Here is a 25,569-nt window from a genome sequence, read left to right as displayed (position 1 = left end):
AAGAGGCAGAACGTCCACAATGATGCACTTGGTCAAAAAGGGCGTATGCGCTTTTTCCTGAATATTCAGGAAAAAACGCATATGCCCTTTTTGGCCAACCAAGCAAGCTTGCAAAGGAAATCTGCACTACAATGAAGTCTCACTTCCCCCCGGTCAAAAGGGCCATCTGAAAAAAGTGTAAAATCCAGAAAGGCAGGACAGGCCATGGAGAACTGGGAGCCTTGTTATGCTGATGGGCGGGATGTAAATTGCCAACAGACACTCAGGAGAAGTGTATGGTGTTTCCTGAAACATCTAAAAAACAAAGCAACAGAGCCTAGGGCACTTCCACTTATGGTCCTATAGCATAGGGAAATTAAAATCAAAAAGACACAGCCACCCCAAAGTTTGGGACGCCTCTGTTTACAAGAACCTCGTTTACCGTACAAGTTCAATATCACAGAAAGTGAAAAATGGATAAAGAACTTGTGGTACTTACGTACAATGCAGTATCACTCAGCAATGAAATCTATGTCATCAGGCCAATAGCAGCATAATGAGTGGATTCAGGTACGATGATTCTAACCGAAATAAGTCACACAGAAAAAGAAACATCATAAGATATCACTAATACACGGAATGTAAACTTGGCTACACAGGAACTGAATTCCAAAACAGAACAGGGTCTCAAATTTAGAAAAGCAACTTATGCTTGCTTAAGGGGAAAGGTGAGTTGGGGTGCTGCATAAAACCAGAGATTGAAATGAGCACAGATAAAGTTCCTTAAGCCAAATATGGAATAGACAAGAGCTACTCCTTGCTCAACGAAATGGACTCAACACCCCATATTAAACGCCTAAGAATGTACCTGACTAGTAAGTATCTTAAAACCTATGGATTGCTATGTCTCCAAAAGAGAATCAAGCATGTAAACAGGGGCATAAACGCAGCAGTGATAGGATTGGAGAGGTTCGGTGAGCAAATGAAGACCCTTTGAAGTCATATTGCATGGTACCCATTCCACGGGTCTCAACTCTCCAGGTTTAAGGTATTCTTCCTTCAGCTAAAACATGCATGTGGAACCCAGAGTATGATCAACCGTGTGAATGGGAGACGTGTTCAAATATGTCTCAGTTTTCGTACCCTGGTACTCGGGTGCAACATTCCAGACGCTTTACTAACACTCTCCCCACTTGGAGAGTCAGTCCCTTTAACCTCCTGTTTGGCCCAGTTTGCAATTTCTGCGGAAGATGAACAGGAATAGCGAGAACCAATGAGAGACTAGCTGGAGGTGTCTGGACGGGCAAATTTAACTCTCATTTCCCACCAGGAAGAGGAAATAACCAAAGGCTCAGCGTGCCGTGCCGGAACCAGATTAGGGCCTGAAGCCATCCTGCGGTGTTGCGGCCAGGTCACAAGAAAGCGAGTTGAAGAAAGGAGCTCAGGGGCACTGTAATTCACAAACCTGCAGAGTTATAAATGACAGCTATCGTCCAAAAATATACTGAAGTAAGGCTGCCAAGAGGACTTGAAAGCGGGGCAGAATTGCAGGAAACCGATTTCAGGAGGTAGACTGGAATTGCATTGAAAGCATAGGAAAAGAGGCAGAACGTCCACAATGATGCACTTGGCCAAAAAGGGCGTATGCGCTTTTTCCTGAATATTCAGGAAAAAACGCATATGCCCTTTTTGGCCAACCAAGCAAGCTTGCAAAGGAAATCTGCACTACAATGAAGTCTCACTTCCCCCCGGTCAAAAGGGCCATCTGAAAAAAGTGTAAAATCCAGAAAGGCAGGACAGGCCATGGAGAACTGGGAGCCTTGTTATGCTGATGGGCGGGATGAAAATTGCCAACACACACTCGGGAAAAGTGTATGGTGTTTCCTGAAACATCTAAAAAACAAAGCAACAGAGCCTACGGCACGTCCACTTATGGTCCTATAGCATAGGGAAATTAAAATCAAAAAGACACAGCCACCCCAAAGTTTGGGACGCCTCTGTTTACAAGAACCTCGTTTACCGTACAAGTTCAATATCACAGAAAGTGAAAAATGGATAAAGAACTTGTGGTACTTATGTACAATGCAGTATCACTCAGCAATGAAATCTATGTCATCAGGCCAATAGCAGCATAATGAGTGGATTCAGGTACGATGATTCTAACCGAAATAAGTCACACAGAAAAAGAAACATCATAAGATATCACTAATACACGGAATGTAAACTTGGCTACACAGGAACTGAATTCCAAAACAGAACAGGGTCTCAAATTTAGAAAACCAACTTATGCTTGCTTAAGGGGAAAGGTGAGTTGGGGTGCTGCATAAAACCAGAGATTGAAATGAGCACAGATAAAGTTCCTTAAGCCAAATATGGAATAGACAAGAGCTACTCCTTGCTCAACGAAATGGACTCAACACCCCATATTAAACGCCTAAGAATGTACCTGACTAGTAAGTATCTTAAAACCTATGGATTGCTATGTCTCCAAAAGAGAATCAAGCGTGTAAACAGGGGCATAAACGCAGCAGTGATAGGATTGGAGAGGTTCGGTGAGCAAATGAAGACCCTTTGAAGTCATATTGCATGGTACCCATTCCACGGGTCTCAACTCTCCAGCTTTAAGGTATTCTTCCTTCAGCTAAAACATGCATGTGGAACCCAGAGTATGATCAACCGTGTGAATGGGAGACGTGTTCAAATATGTCTCAGTTTTCGTACCCTGGTACTCGGGTGCAACATTCCAGACGCTTTACTAACACTCTCCCCACTTGGAGAGTCAGCGCCTTTAACCTCCTGTTTGGCACAGTTTGCAATTTCTGCAGAAGATGAACACAAATAGGGAGAACCAATGAGAGACTAGCTGGAGGTGTCTGGACGGGCAAATTTAACTCTCATTTCCCACCAGGAAGAGGAAATAACCAAAGGCTCAGCGTGCCGTGCCGGAACCCGATTAGGGCCTGAAGCCATACTGCGGTGTTGCGGCCAGCTCAAAAGAAAGCGAGTTGAAGAAAGGAGCTCAGGGGCACTGTAATTCACAAACCTGCAGAGTTATAAATGACAGCTATCGTCCAAAAATATACTGAAGTAAGGCTGCCAAGAGGACTTGAAAGCGGGGCAGAATTGCAGGAAACCGATTTCAGGAGGTAGACTGGAATTGCATTGAAAGCATAGGAAAAGAGGCAGAACGTCCACAATGATGCACTTGGCCAAAAAGGGCGTATGCATTTTTTCCTGAATATATTCAGGAAAAAACGCCTACGCCCTTTTTGGCCAACCAAGCAAACTTGCAAAGGAAATCTGCACTACAATGAAGTCTCACTTCCCCCCGGTCAAAAGGGCCATCTGAAAAAAGTGTAAAATCCAGAAAGGCAGGACAGGCCATGGAGAACTGGGAGCCTTGTTATGCTGATGGGCGGGATGTAAATTGCCAACAGACACTCGGGAGAAGTGTATGGTGTTTCCTGAAACATCTAAAAAACAAAGCAACAGAGCCTAGGGCACTTCCACTTATGGTCCTATAGCTTAGGGAAATTAAAATCAAAAAGACACAGCCACCCCAAAGTTTGGGACGCCTCTGTTTACAAGAACCTCGTTTACCGTACAAGTTCAATATCACAGAAAGTGAAAAATGGATAAAGAACTTGTGGTACTTACGTACAATGCAGTATCACTCAGCAATGAAATCTATGTCATCAGGCCCTTAGCAGCACAATGAGTGGATTCAGGTATGATGATTCTAACTGAAATAAGTCACACAGAAAAAGAAACATCATAAGATATCAGTAATACACGGAATGTAAACTTGGCTACACAGGAACTGAATTACAGAACAGAACAGGGTCTCAAATTTCGAAAAGCAACTTATGCTTGCTTAAGGGGAAAGGTGAGTTGGGGTGCTGCATAAAACCAGAGATTGAAATGAGCACAGATAAAGTTCCTTAAGCCAAATATGGAATAGACAAGAGCTACTCCTTGCTCAACGAAATGGACTCAACACCCCATATTAAACGCCTAAGAATGTACCTGACTAGTAAGTGTCTTAAAACCTATGGATTGCTATGTCTCCAAAAGAGAATCTAGCGTGTGTACAGGGGCATAAACGCAGCAGTGATAGGATTGGAGAGGTTCGGTGAGCAAATGAAGACCCTTTGAAGTCATATTGCATGGTACCCATTCCACGGGTCACAACTCTCCAGGTTTAAGGTATTCTTCCTTCAGCTAAAACATGAATGTGGAACCCAGAGTATGATCAACCATGTGAATGGGAGACGTGTTCAAATATGTCTCAGTTTTCGTACCCTGGTACTCGGGTGCAACATTCCAGATGCTTTACTAACACTCTCCGCACTTGGAGTGTCAGAGCCTTTAACCTCCTGTTTGGCACAGTTTGCAATTTCTGAGGAAGATGAACAGGAATAGGGAGAACCAATGAGAGACTAGCTGGAGGTGTCTGGACGGGCAAATTTAACTCTCATTTCCCACCAGGGAGAGGAAATAACCAAAGGCTCAGCGTGCCGTGCCGGAACCAGATTAGGGCCTGAAGCCATCCTGCGGTGTTGCGGCCAGCTCAAAAGAAAGCTAGTTGAAGAAAGGAGTTCAGGGGCACTGTAATTCACAAAACTGCAGAGTTATAAATGACAGCTATCGTCCAAAAATATACTGAAGTAAGGCTGCCAAGAGGACTTGAAAGCGGGGCAGAATTGCAGGAAACCGATTTCAGGAGGTAGACTGGAATTGCATTGAAAGCATAGGAAAAGAGGCAGAACGTCCACAATGATGCACTTGGCCAAAAAGGGCGTATGCGTTTTTTCCTGAATATATTCAGGAAAAAACGCATACGCCCTTTTTGGCCAACCAAGCAAGCTTGCAAAGGAAATCTGCACTACAATGAAGTCTCACTTCCCCCCGGTCAAAAGGGCCATCTGAAAAAAGTGTAAAATCTAGAAAGGCAGGACAGGCCATGGAGAACTGGGAGCCTTGTTATGCTGATGGGCGGGATGTACATTGCCAACAGACACTCGGGAGAAGTGTATGGTGTTTCCTGAAACATCTAAAAAACAAAGCAACAGAGCCTAGGGCACTTCCACTTATGGTCCTATAGCTTAGGGAAATTAAAATAAAAAAGACACAGCCACCCCAAGTTTGGGACGCCTCTGTTTACAAGAACCTCGTTTACCGTACAAGTTCAATATCACAGAAAGTGAAAAATGGATAAAGAACTCGTGGTACTTACGTACAATGCAGTATCACTCAGCAATGAAATCTATGTCATCAGGCCCGTAGCAGCATAATGAGTGGATTCAGGTACGATGATTCTAACTGAAATAAGTCACACAGAAAAAGAAACATCATAAGATATCACTAATACACGGAATGTAAACTTGGCTACACAGGAACTGAATTCCAAAACAGAACAGGGTCTCAAATTTAGAAAACCAACTTATGCTTGCTTAAGGGGAAAGGTGAGTTGGGGTGCTGCATAAAACCAGAGATTGAAATGAGCACAGATAAAGTTCCTTAAGCCAAATATGGAATAGACAAGAGCTACTCCTTGCTCAACGAAATGGACTCAACACCCCATATTAAACGCCTAAGAATGTACCTGACTAGTAAGTATCTTAAAACCTATGGATTGCTATGTCTCCAAAAGAGAATCAAGCGTGTAAACAGGGGCATAAACGCAGCAGTGATAGGATTGGAGAGGTTCGGTGAGCAAATGAAGACCCTTTGAAGTCACATTGCATGGTACCCATTCCACGGGTCTCAACTCTCCAGGTTTAAGGTATTCTTCCTTCAGCTAAAACATGCATGTGGAACCCAGAGTATGATCAACCGTGTGAATGGGAGACGTGTTCAAATATGTCTCGTTTTCGTACGCTGGTACTCGGGTGCAACATTCCAGACGCTTTACTAACACTCTCCCCACTTGGAGAGTCAGTCCCTTTAACCTCCTGTTTGGCTCAGTTTGCAATTTCTGCGGAAGATGAACAGGAATAGCGAGAACCAATGAGAGACTAGCTGGAGGTGTCTGGACGGGCAAATTTAACTCTCATTTCCCACCAGGAAGAGGAAATAACCAAAGGCTCAGCGTGCCGTGCCGGAACCAGATTAGGGCCTGAAGCCATCCTGCGGTGTTGCGGCCAGGTCACAAGAAAGCGAGTTGAAGAAAGGAGCTCAGGGGCACTGTAATTCACAAACCTGCAGAGTTATAAATGACAGCTATCGTCCAAAAATATACTGAAGTAAGGCTGCCAAGAGGACTTGAAAGCGGGGCAGAATTGCAGGAAACCGATTTCAGGAGGTAGACTGGAATTGCATTGAAATCATAGGAAAAGAGGCAGAACGTCCACAATGATGCACTTGGCCAAAAAGGGCGTATGCGCTTTTTCCTGAATATTCAGGAAAAAACGCATATGCCCTTTTTGGCCAACCAAGCAAGCTTGCAAAGGAAATCTGCACTACAATGAAGTCTCACTTCCCCCCGGTCAAAAGGGCCATCTGAAAAAAGTGTAAAATCCAGAAAGGCAGGACAGGCCATGGAGAACTGGGAGCCTTGTTATGCTGATGGGCGGGATGTAAATTGCCAACAGACACTCGGGAGAAGTGTATGGTGTTTCCTGAAACATCGAAAAAACAAAGCAACAGAGCCTAGGGCACTTCCACTTATGGTCCTATAGCATAGGGAAATTAAAATCAAAAAGACACAGCCACCCCAAAGTTTGGGACGCCTCTGTTTACAAGAACCTCGTTTACAGTACAAGTTCAATAACACAGAAAGTGAAAAATGGATAAAGAACTTGTGGTACTTACGTACAATGCAGTATCACTCAGCAATGAAATCTATGTCATCAGGCCCGTAGCAGCATAATGAGTGGATTCAGGTACGATGATTCTAACTGAAATAAGTCACACAGAAAAAGAAACATCATAAGATATCACTAATAAATGGAATGTAAACGTGGCTACACAGGAACTGAATTCCAAAACAGAACAGGGTCTCAAATTTAGAAAACCAACTTATGCTTGCTTAAGGGGAAAGGTGAGTTGGGGTGCTGCATAAAACCAGAGATTGAAATGAGCACAGATAAAGTTCCTTAAGCAAAATATGGAATAGACAAGAGCTACTCCTTGCTCAACGAAATGGACTCAACACCGCATATTAAACGCCTAAGAATGTACCTGACTAGTAAGTATCTTAAAACTTATGGATTGCTATGTCTCCGAAAGAGAATCAAGCATGTGTACAGGGGCATAAACGCAGCAGTGATAGGATTGGAGAGGTTCGCTGAGCAAATGAAGACCCTTTGAAGTCATATTGCATGGTACCCATTACACGGGTCTCAACTTTCCAGGTTTAAGGTATTCTTCCTTCAGCTAAAACATGCATGTGGAACCCAGAGTATGATCAACTGTGTGAACGGGAGACGTGTTAAAATATGTCTCAGTTCTCCTCCCCTGGTACTCGGGTGCAACATTCCAGATGCTTTACCAACACTCTCCCCACTTGGAGAGTCAGCGCCTTTAACCTCCTGTTTGGCCCAGTTTGCAATTTCTGCGGAAGATGAACAGGAATAGGGAGAACCAATGAGAGACTAGCTGGAGGTGTCTGGACGGGCAAATTTAACTCTCATTTCCCACCAGGAAGAGGAAATAACCAAAGGCTCAGCGTGCCGTGCCGGAACCAGATTAGGGCCTGAAGCCATCCTGCGGTGTTGCGGCCAGCTCAAAAGAAAGCGAGTTGAAGAAAGGAGTTCAGGGGCACTGTAATTCACAAAACTGCAGAGTTATAAATGACAGCTATCGTCCAAAAATATACTGAAGTAAGGCTGCCAAGAGGACTTGAAAGCGGGGCAGAATTGCAGGAAACCGATTTCAGGAGGTAGACTGGAATTGCATTGAAAGCATAGGAAAAGAGGCAGAACGTCCACAATGATGCACTTGGCCAAAAAGGGCGTATGCGTTTTTTCCTGAATATATTCAGGAAAAAACGCATACGCCCTTTTTGGCCAACCAAGCAAGCTTGCAAAGGAAATCTGCACTACAATGAAGTCTCACTTCCCCCCGGTCAAAAGGGCCATCTGAAAAAAGTGTAAAATCTAGAAAGGCAGGACAGGCCATGGAGAACTGGGAGCCTTGTTATGCTGATGGGCGGGATGTACATTGCCAACAGACACTCGGGAGAAGTGTATGGTGTTTCCTGAAACATCTAAAAAACAAAGCAACAGAGCCTAGGGCACTTCCACTTATGGTCCTATAGCTTAGGGAAATTAAAATAAAAAAGACACAGCCACCCCAAGTTTGGGACGCCTCTGTTTACAAGAACCTCGTTTACCGTACAAGTTCAATATCACAGAAAGTGAAAAATGGATAAAGAACTTGTGGTACTTACGTACAATGCAGTATCACTCAGCAATGAAATCTATGTCATCAGGCCCGTAGCAGCATAATGAGTGGATTCAGGTACGATGATTCTAACTGAAATAAGTCACACAGAAAAAGAAACATCATAAGATATCACTAATACACGGAATGTAAACTTGGCTACACAGGAACTGAATTCCAAAACAGAACAGGGTCTCAAATTTAGAAAAGCAACTTATGCTTGCTTAAGGGGAAAGGTGAGTTGGGGTGCTGCATAAAACCAGAGATTGAAATGAGCACAGATAAAGTTCCTTAAGCCAAATATGGAATAGACAAGAGCTACTCCTTGCTCAACGAAATGGACTCAACACCCCATATTAAATGCCTAAGAATGTACCTGACTAGTAAGTATCTTAAAACCTATGGATTGCTATGTCTCCAAAAGAGAATCAAGCGTGTGTACAGGGGCATAAACGCAGCAGTGATAGGATTGGAGAGGTTCGGTGAGCAAATGAAGACCCTTTGAAGTCATATTGCATGGTACCCATTCCACGGGTCTCAACTCTCCAGGTTTAAGGTATTCTTCCTTCAGCTAAAACATGAATGTGGAACCCAGAGTATGATCAACCATGTGAATGGGAGACGTGTTCAAATATGTCTCAGTTTTCGTACCCTGGTACTCGGGTGCAACATTCCAGATTCTTTACTAACACTCTCCGCACTTGGAGTGTCAGAGCCTTTAACCTCCTGTTTGGCCCAGTTTGCAATTTCTGAGGAAGATGAACAGGAATAGGGAGAACCAATAAGAGACTAGCTGGAGGTGTCTGGACGGGCAAATTTAACTCTCATTTCCCACCAGGAAGAGGAAATAACCAAAGGCTCAGTGTGCCGTGCCGGAACCCGATTAGGGCCTGAAGCCATCCTGCGGTGTTGCGGCCAGCTCACAAGAAAGCGAGTTGAAGAAAGGAGCTCAGGGGCACTGTAATTCACAAACCTGCAGAGTTATAAATGACAGCTATCGTCCAAAAATAGACTGAAGTAAGGCTGCCAAGAGGACTTGAAAGCGGGGCAGAATTGCAGGAAACCGATTTCAGGAGGTAGACTGGAATTGCATTGAAAGCATAGGAAAAGAGGCAGAACCTCCACAATGATGCACTTGGCCAAATAGGGCGTATGCGTTTTTTCCTGAATATATTCAGGAAAAAACGCATACGCCCTTTTTGGCCAACCAAGCAAGCTTGCAAAGGAAATCTGCACTACAATGAAGTCTCACTTCCCCCAGGTCAAAAGGGCCATCTGAAAAAAGTGTAAAATCCAGAAAGGCAGGACAGGCCATGGAGAACTGGGAGCCTTGTTATGCTGATGGGCGGGATGTAAATTGCCAACAGCCACTGGGGAGAAGTGTATGGTGTTTCCTGAAACATCTAAAAAACAAAGCAACAGAGCCTAGGGCACTTCAACTTATGATCCTATAGCTTAGGGAAATTAAAATCAAAAGGACACAGCCACCCCAAAGTTTGGGAAGCCTCTGTTTACAAGAACCTCGTTTACCGTACAACTTCAATATCACAGAATGTGAAAAATGGATAAAGAACTTGTGGTACTTACGTACAATGCAGTATCACTCAGCAATGAAATCTATGTCATCAGGCCCATAGCAGCATAATGAGTGGATTCAGGTACGATGATTCTAAATGAAATAAGTAACACAGAAAAAGAAACATCATAAGATATCAGTAATACACGGAATGTAAACTTGGCCACACAGGAACTGAATTCCAAAACAGAGCAGGGTCTCAAATTTTGAAAAGCAACTTATGCTTGCTTAAGGGTAAAGGTGAGTTGGGGTGCTGCATAAAACCAGAGATGGAAATGAGCACAGATAAATTTCCTTAAGCCAAATATGGAATAGACAAGAGCTACTCCTTGCTCAATGAAATGGACTCAACACCGCATATTAAACGCCTAAGAATGTACCTGACTAGTAGGTATCTTAAAACCTATGGATTGCTATGTCTCCGAAAGAGAATCAAGCATGTGTACAGGGGCATAAACGCAGCAGTGATAGGATTGGAGAGGTTCAGTGAGCAAATGAAGACCCTTTGAAGTCATATTGCATGGTACCCATTCCACGGGTTTCAACTACCCAGGTTTAAGGTATTCTTCCTTCAGCTAAAACATGCATGTGGAACCTAGAGTATGATAAACCATGTGATCGGGAGACATGTTCAAATATGTCTCAGTTTTCGTACCCTGGTACTCGGGTGCAACATTCCAGACGCTTTACTAACACTCTCCCGACTTGGAGAGTCAGTCCCTTTAACCTCCTGTTTGGCCCAGTTTGCAATTTCTGCGGAAGATGAACAGGAATAGGGAGAACCAATGAGAGACTAGCTGGAGGTGTCTGGACGGGCAAATTTAACTCTCATTTCCCACCAGGAAAAGGAAATAACCAAAGGCTCAGCGTGCCGTGCCGGAACCAGATTAGGGCCTGAAGACATCCTGCGGAGTTGCAGCCAGCTCAAAAGAAAGTGAGTTGAAGAAAGGAGCTCAGGGGCACTGTAATTCACAAACCTGCAGAGTTATAAATGACAGCTATCATCCAAAAATATACTGAAGTAAGGCTGCCAAGAGGACTTGAAAGCGGGGCAGAATTGCAGGAGACCGATTTTAGGAGGTAGACTGGAATTGCATTGAAAGCATAGGAAAAGAGGCAGAACGTCCACAATGATGCACTTGGCCAAAAAGGACGTATGCGTTTTTTCCTGAATATATTCAGGAAAAAAACGCATACGTCCTTTTTGGCCATCCAAGCAAACTTGCAAAGGAAATCTGCACTACAATGAAGTCTCACTTCCCCCCCTGGTCAAAAGGGCCATCTGAAAAAATTGTAAAATCCAGAAAGGCAGGACAGGCCATGGAGAACTGGGAGCCTTGTTATGCTGATGGGCGGGATGTAAATTGCCAACAGACACTCGGGAGAAGTGTATGGTGTTTCCTGAAACATCTAAAAAACAAAGCAATAGAGCCTAGGGCACTTCCACTTATGGTCCTATAGCTTAGGGAAATTAAAATCAAAAAGACACAGCCACCCCAAAGTTTGGGACGCCTCTGTTTACAAGAACCTCGTTTACAGTACAAGTTCAACATCGCAGAAAGTGAAAAATGGATAAAGAAGTTGTGGTATTTACTTACAAAGCAATATCACTCAGCAATGAAATGTATGTCATCAGGCCCTTAGCAGCACAATGAGTGGATTCAGGTATGATGATTCTAACTGAAATAAGTCACACAGAAAAAGAAACATCATAAGATATCAGTAATACACGGAATGTAAACTTGGCTTCACAGGAACTGAATTACAGAACAGAACAGGGTCTCAAATTTAGAAAACCAACTTATGCTTGCTTAAGGGTAACGGTGAGTTGGGGTGCTGCATAAAACCAGAGATTGAAATGAGCACAGATAAAGTTCCTTAAGCCAAATATGGAATAGACAAGAGCTACTCCTTGCTCAACGAAATGGACTCAACTCCCCATATTAAACGCCTAAGAATGTACCTGACTAGTAGGTATCTTAAAACCTATGGATTGCTATGTCTCCAAAAGAGAATGAAGCATGTGTACAGGGGCATAAACGCAGCAGTGATAGGATTGGAGAGGTTCGGTGAGCAAATGAAGACCCTTTGAAGTCATATTGCATGGTACCCATTACACGGGTCTCAACTCTCCAGGTTTAAGGTATTCTTCCTTCAGCCAAAACATGCATGTGGAACCCAGAGTATGATCAACCGTGTGAACGGGAGACGTGTTCAAATATGTCTCAGTTTTCGTACCCTGGTACTTGGGTGCAACATTCCAGACGCTTTACTAACAGTCTCCCGACTTGGAGAGTCAGTCCCTTTAACCTCCTGTTTGGCCCAGTTTGCAATTTCTGCGGAAGATGAACAGGAATAGCGAAAACCAATGAGAGACTAGCTGGAGGTGTCTGGACGGGCAAATTTAACTCTCATTTCCCACCAGGAAGAGGAATTAACCAAAGGCTCAGCGTGCCGTGCCAGAACCAGATTAGGGCCTGAAGCCATCCTGCGGTGTTGCGGCCAGCTCAAAAGAAAGCGAGTTGAAGAAAGGAGCTCAGGGGCACTGTAATTCACAAACCTGCAGAGTTATAAATGACAGCTATCATCCAAAAATATACTGAAGTAAGGCTGCCAAGAGGACTTGAAAGCGGGGCAGAATTGCAGGAAACCGATTTCAAGAGGTAGACTGGAATTGCATTGAAAGCATAGGAAAAGAGGCAGAACGTCCACAATGATGCACTTGGCCAAAAAGGGCGTATGCGTTTTTTCCTGAATATATTCAGGAAAAAACGCATACGCCCTTTTTGGCCAACCAAGCAAGCTTGCAAAGGAAATCTGCACTACAATGAAGTCTCATTTCCCCTTGCTCAACAGGGCCATCTGAAAAAAGTGTAAAATCCAGAAAGGCAGGACAGGCCATGGAGAACTGGGAGCCTTGTTATGCTGATGGGCGGGATGTAAATTGCCAACAGACACTCGGGAGAAGTGTATGGTGTTTCCTGAAACATCTAAAAAACAAAGCAACAGAGCCTAGGGCACTTCCACTTATGGTCCTATAGCTTTCGGAAATTAAAATCAAAAAGACACAGCCACCCCAAAGTTTGGGACGCCTCTGTTTACAAGAACCTCGTTTACAGTACAAGTTCAACATCGCAGAAAGTGAAAAATGGATAAAGAAGTTGTGGTATTTACTTACAAAGCAATATCACTCAGCAATGAAATCTATGTCATCAGGCCCTTAGCAGCACAATGAGTGGATTCAGGTATGATGATTCTAACTGAAATAAGTCACACTGAAAAAGAAACATCATAAGATATCAGTAATACACGGAATGTAAACTTGGCTACACAGGAACTGAATTACAGAACAGAACAGGGTCTCAAATTTAGAAAACCAACTTATGCTTGCTTAAGGGTAAAGGTGAGTTGGGGTGCTGCATAAAACCAGAGATTGAAATGAGCACAGATAAAGTTCCCTAAGCTAAATATGGAATAGACAACAGCTACACCTTGCTCAACGAAATGGACTCAACACCGCATATTAAACGCCTAAGAATGTACCTGACTAGTAAGTATCTTAAAACCTATGGATTGCTATGTCTCCAAAAGAGAATCAAGCATGTGTACAGGGGCATAAACGAAGCAGTGATAGGATTGGAGAGGTTCGGTGAGCAAATGAAGACCCTTTGAAGTCATATTGCATGGTACCCATTCCACAGGTCTCAACTCTCCAGGTTTAAGGTATTCTTCCTTCAGCTAAAACATGCATGTGGAACCCAGAGTATGATCAACCGTGTGAACGGGAGACGTGTTCAAATATGTCTCAGTTTTCCTCCCCTGGTACTCGGGTGCAACATTCCAGACGCTTTACTAACACTCTCCCCACTTGGAGAGTCAGCGCCTTTAACCTCCTGTTTGGCCCAGTTTGCAATTTCTGCGGAAGATGAACAGGAATAGCGAGAACCAATGAGACACTAGCTGGAGGTGTCTGGACGGGCAAATTTAACTCTCATTTCCCACCAGGAAGAGGAATTAACCAAAGGCTCAGCGTGCCGTGCCGGAACCAGATTAGGGCCTGAAGCCATCCTGCGGTGTTGCGGCCAGCTCACAAGAAAGCGAGTTGAAGAAAGGAGCTCAGGGGCACTGTAATTCACAAACCTGCAGAGTTATAAATGACAGCTATCGTCCAAAAATATACTGAAGTAAGGCTGCCAAGAGGACTTGAAAGCGGGGCAGAATTGCAGGAAACCGATTTCAGGAGGTAGACTGGAATTGCATTGAAAGCATAGGAAAAGAGGCAGAACGTCCACAATGATGCACTTGGCCAAAAAGGGCGTATATGTTTTTTCCTGAATATGTTCAGGAAAAAACGCATACGCCCTTTTTGGCCAACCAAGCAAGCTTGCAAAGGAAATCTGCACTACAATGAAGTCTCACTTCCCCCCGGTCAAAAGGGCCATCTGAAAAAAGTGTAAAATCCAGAAAGGCAGGACAGGCCATGGAGAACTGGGAGCCTTGTTATGCTGATGGGCGGGATGTAAATTGACAACAGACACTGGGGAGAAGTGTATGGTGTTTCCTGAAACATCTAAAAAACAAAGCAACAGAGACTAGGGCACTTCCACTTATGGTCCTATCGCTTAGGGAAATTAAAATCAAAAAGACACAGCCACCCCAAAGTTTGGAACAGCTCTGTTTACAAGAACCTCGTTTACCGTACAAGTTCAACATCGCAGAAAGTGAAAAATGGATAAAGAAGTTGTGGTATTTACTTACAAAGCAATATCACTCAGCAATGAAATCTATGTCATCAGGCCCTTAGCAGCACAATGAGTGGATTCAGGTATGATGATTTTAACTGAAATAAGTCACACAGAAAAAGAAACATCATAAGATATCAGTAACACACGGAATGTAAACTTGGCTACACAGGAACTGAATTACAGAACAGAACAGGGTCTCAAATTTAGAAAACCAACTTATGCTTGCTTAAGGGTAAAGGTGAGTTGGGGTGCTGCATAAAACCAGAGATCGAAATGAGCACAGATAAAGTTCCTTAAGCCAAATATGGAATAGACAAGAGCTACTCCTTGCTCAACGAAATGGACTCAACAACCCATATTAAACGCCTAAGAATGTACCTGACTAGTAAGTATCTTAAAACCTATGGATTGCTATGTCTCCGAAAGAGAATGAAGCTTGTGTACAGGGGCATAAACGCAGCAGTGATAGGATTGGAGAGGTTCGGTGAGCAAATGAAGACCCTTTGAAGTCATATTGCATGGTACCCATTCCACGGGTTTCAACTACCCAGGTTTAAGGTATTCTTCCTTCAACTAAAACTTGCATGTGGAACCTAGAGTATGATCAACCATGTGATCGGGAGACGTGTTCAAATATGTCTCAGTTTTCGTACCCTGGTACTCGGGTGCAACATTCCAGACGCTTTACTAACACTCTCCCTACTTGGAGAGTCAGCGCCTTTAACCTCCTGTTTGGCCCAGTTTGCAATTTCTGCGGAAGATGAACAGGAATAGCGAGAACCAATGAGAGACTAGCTGGAGGTGTCTGGACGGGCAAATTTAACTCTCATTTCCCACCAGGAAGAGGAAATAACCAAAGGCTCAGCGTGCCGTGCCGGAAACAGATTAGGGCCTGAAGCCATCCTGCGGTGTTGCAGCCAGCTCACAAGAAAGCGAGTTGAAGAAAGGAGCTCAGGGGCACTGTAATTCACAAATCTGCAGAGTTATAAATGACAGCTATCGTCCAAAAATATACTGAAGTAAGGCTGCCAAGAGGACTTGAAAGCGGGGCAGAATTGCAGGAATCCGATTTCAGGAGGTAGACTGGAATTGCATTGAAAGCATAGGAAAAGAGGCAGAACGTCCACAATGATGCACTTGGCCAAAAAGGGCGTATGCGTTTTTTCCTGAATATATTCAGGAAAAAACGCATACGCCCTTTTTGGCCAACCAAGCAAGCTTGCAAAGGAAATCTGCACTACAATGAAGTCTCACTTCCCCCCGGTCAAAAGGGCCATCTGAAAAAGTGTAAAATCCAGAAAGGCAGGACAGGCCATGGAGAACTGGGAGCCTTGTTATGCTGATGGGCGGGATGTCAATTGCCAACAGACACTCAGGAGAAGTGTATGGTGTTTCCTGAAACATCTAAAAAACAAAGCAACAGAGCCTAGGGCACTTCCACTTATGGTCCTATAGCTTAGGGAAATTAAAATCAAAAAGACACAGCCACCCCAAAGTCTGGGACGCCTCTGTTTACAAGAACCTCGTTTACCATACAAGTTCAATATCACAGAAAGTGAAAAATGGATAAAGAACTTGTGGTACTTACGTACAATGCAGTATCACTCAGCATTGAAATCTATGTCATCAGGGCAGTAGCAGCATAATGGGTGGATTCAGGTACGATGATTCTAACTGAAATAAGTCACACAGAAAAAGAAACATCATAAGATATCAGTAATACACGGAATGTAAACTTGGCTACACAGGAACTGAATTCCAAAACAGAACAGGGTCTCAAATTTAGAAAACCAACTTATGCTTGCTTAAGGGGAAAGATGAGTTGGGGTGCTGCATAAAACCAGAGATTGAAATGAGCACAGAAAAAGTTCCTTAAGCCAAATATGGAATAGACAAGAGCTACTCCTTGCTCAACGAAATGGACTCAACACCGCATATTAAACGCCTAAGAATGTACCTGACTGTTAAGTATCTTAAAACCTATGGATTGCTATCTCTCCGAAAGAGAATCAAGCATGTGTACAGGGGCATAAACGCAGCAGTGATAGGATTGGAGAGGTTCGGTGAGCAAATGAAGACCCTTTGAAGTCATATTGCATGGTACCCATTCCACGGGTTTCAACTACCCAGGTTTAAGGTATTCTTCCTTCAGCTAAAACATGCATGTGGAACCTAGAGTATGATCAACCGTGTGATCGGGAGACGTGTTCAAATATGTCTCAGTTTTCGTACCCCGGTACTCAGGTGCAACATTCCAGACGCTTTACTAACACTCTCCCCACTTGGAGAGTCAGCGCCTTTAACCTCCTGTTTGGCCCAGTTTGCAATTTCTGCGGAAGATGAACAGGAATAGCGAGAACCAATGAGAGACTAGCTGGAGGTGTCTGGACGGGCAAATTTAACTCTCATTTCCCACCAGGAAGAGGAATTAACCAAAGGCTCATCGTGCCATTCTGGAAACAGATTAGGGCCTGAAGCCATCCTGCGGTGTTGCGGCCAGCTCACAAGAAAGCGAGTTGAAGAAAGGAGCTCAGGGGCACTGTAATTCACAAACCTGCAGAGTTATAAATGACAGCTATCGTCCAAAAATATACTGAAGTAAGGCTGCCAAGAGGACTTGAAAGTGGGGCAGAATTGCAGGAAACCGATTTCAGGAGGTAGAGTGGAATTGCATTGAAAGCATAGGAAAAGAGGCAGAACGTCCACAATGATGCACTTGGCCAAAAAGGGCGTATGCGTTTTTTCCTGAATATATTCAGGAAAAAACGCATACGCCCTTTTTGGCCAACCAAGCAAGCTTGCAAAGGAAATCTTCAGTACAATGAAGTCTCACTTCCCCCCGGTCAAAAGGGCAATCTGAAAAATGTGTAAAATCCAGAAAGGCAGGACAGGCCATGGAGAACTGGGAGCCTTGTTATGCTGATGGGCGGGATGTAAATTGCCAACAGACACTCAGGAGAAGTGTATGGTGTTTCCTGAAACATCTAAAAAACAAAGCAACTGAGCCTAGGGCTCTTCCACATATGGTCCTATAGCTTAGGGAAATTAAAATCAGAAAGACACAGCCACCCCAAAGTTTGGGACGCCTCTGTTTACAAGAACCTCGTTTACAGTACAAGTTCAACATCGCAGAAAGTGAAAAATGGATAAAGAAGTTGTGGTATTTACTTAAAAAGCAATATCACTCAGCAATGAAATCTATGTCATCAGGCCCTTAGCAGCACAATGAGTGGATTCAGGTATGATGATTCTAACTGATATAAGTCACACAGAAAAAGAAACATCATAAGTTATCAGTAATACACGGAATGTAAACTTGGCTACACAGGAACTGAATTACAGAAGAGAACAGGGTCTCAAATTTAGAAAACCAACTTATGCTTGCTTAAGGGTAAAGGTGAGTTGGGGTGCTGCATAAAACCAGAGATTGAAATGAGCACAGATAAAGTTCCTTAAGCCAAATATGGAATAGACAAGAGCTACTCCTTGCTCAACGAAATGGATTCAACACCGCATATTAAACGCCTAAGAATGTACCTGACTAGTAAGTATCTTAAAACCTATGGATTGTTATGTCTCCGAAAGAGAATCAAGCGTGTGTACAGGGGCATAAACGCAGCAGTGATAGGATTGGAGAGGTTCGGTGAGCAAATGAAGACCCTTTGAAGTCATATTGCATGGTACCCATTACACAGGTCTCAACTCTCCAGGTTTAAGGTATTCTTCCTTCAGCTAAAACATGCAAGTGGAACATAGAGTATGATCAACCATGTAAACGGGAGACGTGTTAAAATATGTCTCAGTTTTCGTACCCCGGTACTCGGGTGCAATATTCCAGACGCTTTACTAACACTCTCCCCACTTGGAGAGTCAGCGCCTTTAACCTCCTGTTTGGCCCAGTTTGCAATTTCTGCGGAAGATGAACAGGAATAGCGAGAACCAATGAGAGACTAGCTGGAGGTGTCTGGACGGGCAAATTTAACTCTCATTTCCCACCAGGATGAGGAAATAACCAAAGGCTCAGCGTGCCGTGCCAGAACCAGATTAGGGCCTGAAGCCATCCTGCGGTGTTGCGGCCTGCTCAAAAGAAAGCGAGTTGAAGAAAGGAGCTCAGGGGCACTGTAATTCACAAACCTGCAGAGTTATAAATGACAGCTATCGTCCAAAAATATACTGAAGTAAGGCTGCCAAGAGGACTTGAAAGCGGGGCAGAATTGCAGGAAACCGATTTCAGGAGGTAGACTGGAATTGCATTTCAAGCATAGGAAAGGAGGCAGAACGTCCACAATGACGCACTTGGCCAAAAAGGGGGTATGCGTTTTTTCCTGAATATATTCAGGAAAAAACGCATACGCCCTTTTTGGCCAACCAAGCAAACTTGCAAAGGAAATCTGCACTACAATGAAGTCTCACTTCCCCCCAGTCAAAAGGGCCATCTGTAAAAAGTGTAAAATCCAGAAAGGCAGGACAGGCCATGGAGAACTGGGAGCCTTGTTATGCTGATGGGCGGGATGTAAATTGCCAACAGACACTTGGGAGAAGTGTATGGTGTTTCCTGAAACATCTAAAAAACAAAGCAACAGAGCCTAGGGCACTTCCACTTATGGTCCTATAGCTTAGGGAAATTAAAATCAAAAAGACACAGCCACCCCAGAGTTTGGGACGCCTCTGTTTACAAGAACCTCATTTACCGTACTAGTTCAATATCACAGAAAGTGAAAAATGGATAAAGAATTTGTGGTACTTACGTACAATGCAGTATCACTCAGCAATGAAATCTATGTCATCAGGCCCGTAGCAGCATAATGAGTGGATTCAGGTACGATGATTCTAACTGAAATAAGTCACACAGAAAAAGAAACATCATAAAATATCAGTATTACATTGAATAGAAACTTGGCTACACAGGAACTGAATTACAGAACAGAACTGGGTCTCAAATTTAGAAAACCAACTTATGCTTGCTTAAGGGTAAAGGTGAGTTGGGGTGCTGCATAAAACCAGAGATTGAAATGAGCACAGATAAAGTTCCTTAAGCCAAATATGGAATAGACAAGAGCTACTCCTTGCTCAACGAAATGGACTCAACTCCGCATATTAAACGCCTAAGAATGTACCTGACTAGTAAGTATGTTAAAACCTATGGATTGCTATGTCTCCAAAAGAGAATCAAGCATGTGTACAGGGGCATAAACGCAGCAGTGATAGGATTGGAGAGGTTCGGTGAGCAAATGAAGACCCTTTGGAGTCATATTGCATGGTACCCATTCCACGGGTTTCAACTACCCAGGTTTAAGGTATTCTTCCTTCAGCTAAAACATGCATGTGGAACCTAGAGTATGATCAACCATGTGATCGGGAGACGTGTTTAAATATGTCTCAGTTTTCATACCCTGGTACTCGGGTGCAACATTCCAGACGCTTTACTAACACTCTCCCGACTTGGAGAGTCAGTCCCTTTAACCTCCTGTTTGGCCCAGTTTGCAATTTCTGCGGAAGATGAACAGGAATAGCGAGAACCAATGAGAGACTAGCTGGAGGTGTCTGGACGGGCAAATTTAACTCTCATTTCGCACCAGGAAGAGGAATTAACCAAAGGCTCAGCGTGCCGTGCCGGAACCAGATTAGGGCCTGAAGCCATCCTGCGGTGTTGCGGCCAGCTCACAAGAAAGCGAGTTGAAGAAAGGAGCTCAGGGGCACTGTAATTCACAAACCTGCAGAGTTATAAATGACAGCTATCGTCCAAAAATATACTGAAGTAAGGCTGCCAAGAGGGCTTGAAAGCAGGGCAGAATTGCAGGAAACCGATTTCAGGAGGTAGACTGGAATTGCATTGAAAGCATAGGAAAAGAGGCAGAATGTCCACAATGATGCACTTGGCCAAAAAGGGCATATGCGTTTTTTTCCTGAATATATTCAGGAAAAAACGCATATGCCCTTTTTGGCCAACCAAGCAAGCTTGCAAAGGAAATCTGCACTACAATGAAGTCTCACTTCCCCGCGGTCAAAAGGGCCATCTGAAAAAAGTGTAAAATCCAGAAAGGCAGGACAGGCCATGGAGAACTGGGAGCCTTGTTATGCTGATGGGCGGGATGTAAATTGCCAACAGACACTCGGGAGAAGTGTATGGTGTTTCCTGAAACATCTAAAAAACAAAGCAACAGAGCCTTCGGCACTTCCACTTATGGTCCTATAGCTTAGGGAAATTAAAATCAAAAAGACACAGCCACCCCAAAGTTTGGGACGCCTCTGTTTACAAGAACCTCGTTTACAGTACAAGTTCAACATCGCAGAAAGTGAAAAATGGATAAAGAAGTTGTGGTATTTACTTACAAAGCAATATCACTCAGCAATGAAATGTATGTCATCAGGCCCTTAGCAGCACAATGAGTGGATTCAGGTATGATGATTCTAACTGAAATAAGTCACACAGAAAAAGAAACATCATAAGATATCAGTAATACACGGAATGTAAACTTGGCTACGCAGAAACTGAATTACAGAACAGAACAGGGTCTCAAATTTAGAAAACCAACTTATGCTTGCTTAAGGGTAAAGGTGAGTTGGTGTGCTGCATAAAACCAGAGATTGAAATGAGCACAGATAAAGTTCCTTAAGCCAAATATGGAATAGACAAGAGCTACTCCTTGCTCAATGAAATGGACTCAACACCGCATATTAAACGCCTAAGAATGTACCTGACTAGTAAGTATCTTAAAACCTATGGATTGCTATGTCTCCGAAAGAGAATCAAGCATGTGTACAGGGGCATAAACGCAGCAGTGATAGGATTGGAGAGGTTCTTTGAGCAAATGAAGACCCTTTGAAGTCATATTGCATGGTACCCATTCCACGGGTTTCAACGACCCAGGTTTAAGGTATTCTTCCTTCAGCTAAAACATGCATGTGGAACCTAGAGTATGATCAACCATGTGATTGGGAGACGTGTTCAAATATGTCTCCGTTTTCGTACCCTGGTACTCGGGTGCAACATTCCAGATGCTTTACTAACACTCTCCCGACTTGGAGAATCAGTCCCTTTAACCTCCTGTTTGGCCCAGTTTGCAACTTCTGTGGAAGATGAACAGGAATAGCGAGAACCAATGAGAGACTAGCTGGAGGTGTCTGGACGGGCAAATTTAACTCTCATTTCCCACCAGGAAGAGGAATTAACCAAAGGCTCAGCGTGCCGTGCCGGAACCAGATTAGGGCCTGAAGCCATCCTGCGGTGTTGCGGCCAGCTCACAAGAAAGCGAGTTGAAGAAAGGAGCTCAGGGGCACTGTAATTCACAAACCTGCAGAGTTATAAATGACAGCTATCGTCCAAAAATATACTGAAGTAAGGCTGCCAAGGGGACTTGAAAGCGGGGCAGAATTGCAGGAAACCGATTTCAGGAGGTAGACTGGAATTGCATTGAAAGCATAGGAAAAGAGGCAGAACGTCCACAATGATGCACTTGGCCAAAAAGGGCGTATGCGTTTTTTTCCTGAATATATTCAGGAAAAAACGCATACGCCCTTTTTGGCCAACCAAGCAAGCTTGCAAAGGAAATCTGCACTACAATGAAGTCTCACTTCCCCGCGGTCAAAAGGGCCATCTGAAAAAAGTGTAAAATCCAGAAAGGCAGGACAGGCAATGGAGAACTTGGAGCCTTGTTATGCTGATGGGCGGGATGTAAATTGCCAACAGACACTCGGGAGAAGTGTATGGTGTTTCCTGAAACATCTAAAAAACAAAGCAACAGAGCCTAGGGCACTTCCACTTATGGTCCTATAGCTTAGGGAAATTAAAATCAAAAAGACACAGCCACCCCAAAGTTTGGGACGCCTCTGTTTACAAGAACCTCGTTTACAGTACAAGTTCAACATCGCAGAAAGTGAAAAATGGATAAAGAAGTTGTGGTATTTACTTACAAAGCAATATCACTCAGCAATGAAATCTATGTCATCAGGCCCTTAGCAGAACAATGAGTGGATTCAGGTATGATGATTCTAACTGAAATAAGTCACACAGAAAAAGAAACATCATAAGATATCAGTAATACACGGAATGTAAACTTGGCTACGCAGAAACTGAATTACAGAACAGAACAGCGTCTCAAATTTAGAAAACCAACTTATGCTTGCTTAAGGGTAAAGGTGAGTTGGTGTGCTGCATAAAACCAGAGATTGAAATGAGCACAGATAAAGTTCCTTAAGCCAAATATGGAATAGACAAGAGCTACTCCTTGCTCAATGAAATGGACTCAACACCGCATATTAAACGCCTAAGAATGTACCTGACTAGTAAGTATCTTAAAACCTATGGATTGCTATGTATCAAAAAGAGAATCAAGCGTGTGTACAGGGGCATAAATGCAGCAGTGATAGGATTGGAGAGGTTCGGTGAGCAAATGAAGACCCTTTGAAGTCATATTGCATGGTACCCATTCCACAGGTTTCAACTACCCAGGTTTAAGGTATTCTTCTTTCAGCTAAAACATGCATGTGGAACCTAGAGTATGATCAACCATGTGATCGGGAGACGTATTCAAATATGTCTCAGTTTTCGTACCCTGGTACTCGGGTGCAACATTCCAGACGCTTTACTAACACTCTCCCGACTTGGAGAGTCAGTCCCTTTAACCTCCTGTTTGGCCCAGTTTGCAATTTCTGCGGAAGATGAACAGGAATAGCGAGAACCAATGAGAGACTAGCTGGAGGTGTCTGGACGGGCAAATTTAACTCTCATTTCCCACCAGGAAGAGGAAATAACCAAAGGCTCAGCGTGCCGTGCCGGAACCAGATTAGGGCCTGAAGCCATCCTGCGGTGTTGCGGACAGCTCACAAGAAAGCGAGTTGAAGAAAGGAGCTCAGGGGCACTGTAATTCACAAACCTGCAGAGTTATAAATGACAGCTATCGTCCAAAAATATACTGAAGTAAGGCTGCCAAGAGGACTTGAAAGCGGGGCAGAATTGCAGGAAACCGATTTCAGGAGGTAGACTGGAATTGCATTGAAAGCATAGGAAAAGAGGCAGAACGTCCACAATGATGCACTTGGCCAAAAAGGGCTTATGCGTTTTTTCCTGAATATATTAAGGAAAAAAACGCATACGCCCTTTTTGGCCAACCAAGCAAACTTGCAAAGGAAATCTGCACTACCATGAAGTCTCACTTCCCCGCGGTCAAAAGGGCCATCTGAAAAAAGTGTAAAATCCAGAAAGGCAGGACAGGCCATGGAGAACTGGGAGCCTTGTTATGCTGATGGGCGGGATGTCAATTGCCAACAGCCACTCTGGAGAAGTGTATGGTGTTTCCTGAAACATCTAAAAAACAAAGCAACAGAGCCTAGGGCACTTCCACTTATGGTCCTATAGCTTAGGGAAATTAAAATCAAAAAGACACAGCCACCCCAAAGTCTGGGACGCCTCTGTTTACAAGAACCTCGTTTACCATACAAGTTCAATATCACAGAAAGTGAAAAATGGATAAAGAACTTGTGGTACTTACGTACAATGCAGTATCACTCAGCATTGAAATCTATGTCATCAGGGCAGTAGCAGCATAATGGGTGGATTCAGGTACGATGATTCTAACTGAAATAAGTCACACAGAAAAAGAAACATCATAAGATATCAGTAATACACGGAATGTAAACTTGGCTACACAGGAACTGAATTCCAAAACAGAACAGGGTCTCAAATTTAGAAAACCAACTTATGCTTGCTTAAGGGGAAAGATGAGTTGGGGTGCTGCATAAAACCAGAGATTGAAATGAGCACAGAAAAAGTTCCTTAAGCCAAATATGGAATAGACAAGAGCTACTCCTTGCTCAACGAAATGGACTCAACACCGCATATTAAACGCCTAAGAATGTACCTGACTGTTAAGTATCTTAAAACCTATGGATTGCTATCTCTCCGAAAGAGAATCAAGCATGTGTACAGGGGCATAAACGCAGCAGTGATAGGATTGGAGAGGTTCGGTGAGCAAATGAAGACCCTTTGAAGTCATATTGCATGGTACCCATTCCACGGGTTTCAACTACCCAGGTTTAAGGTATTCTTCCTTCAGCTAAAACATGCATGTGGAACCTAGAGTATGATCAACCGTGTGATCGGGAGACGTGTTCAAATATGTCTCAGTTTTCGTACCCCGGTACTCAGGTGCAACATTCCAGACGCTTTACTAACACTCTCCCCACTTGGAGAGTCAGCGCCTTTAACCTCCTGTTTGGCCCAGTTTGCAATTTCTGCGGAAGATGAACAGGAATAGCGAGAACCAATGAGAGACTAGCTGGAGGTGTCTGGACGGGCAAATTTAACTCTCATTTCCCACCAGGAAGAGGAATTAACCAAAGGCTCATCGTGCCATTCTGGAAACAGATTAGGGCCTGAAGCCATCCTGCGGTGTTGCGGCCAGCTCACAAGAAAGCGAGTTGAAGAAAGGAGCTCAGGGGCACTGTAATTCACAAACCTGCAGAGTTATAAATGACAGCTATCGTCCAAAAATATACTGAAGTAAGGCTGCCAAGAGGACTTGAAAGTGGGGCAGAATTGCAGGAAACCGATTTCAGGAGGTAGAGTGGAATTGCATTGAAAGCATAGGAAAAGAGGCAGAACGTCCACAATGATGCACTTGGCCAAAAAGGGCGTATGCGTTTTTTCCTGAATATATTCAGGAAAAAACGCATACGCCCTTTTTGGCCAACCAAGCAAGCTTGCAAAGGAAATCTTCAGTACAATGAAGTCTCACTTCCCCCCGGTCAAAAGGGCAATCTGAAAAATGTGTAAAATCCAGAAAGGCAGGACAGGCCATGGAGAACTGGGAGCCTTGTTATGCTGATGGGCGGGATGTAAATTGCCAACAGACACTCAGGAGAAGTGTATGGTGTTTCCTGAAA

The 25,569-nt window shown here is 43.7% G+C and overlaps 1 long non-coding RNA gene across 1 annotated transcript in view; it reads right to left on the bottom strand.

Moving 5' to 3' along the window:
* LOC307181135 overlaps positions 1-25,569 on the bottom strand; it is a 102,042-nt gene that overhangs the window by 27,940 nt on the left and 48,533 nt on the right. The window contains exon 3 of the long non-coding RNA XR_013825943.1: positions 9,952-10,033. This is a non-coding gene — a long non-coding RNA (uncharacterized lncRNA). The remainder of the gene's footprint in view (positions 1-9,951; positions 10,034-25,569) is intronic.

This window comes from Stenella coeruleoalba (assembly GCF_951394435.1).
Source record: "Stenella coeruleoalba genome assembly, contig: scaffold_408, whole genome shotgun sequence".
Classification (NCBI taxonomy): Eukaryota; Metazoa; Chordata; class Mammalia; order Artiodactyla; family Delphinidae; genus Stenella; species Stenella coeruleoalba.
The sequence above is the reverse complement of the archived record's forward strand: the minus strand, read 5'-3'. Positions and strand labels throughout refer to the sequence as shown.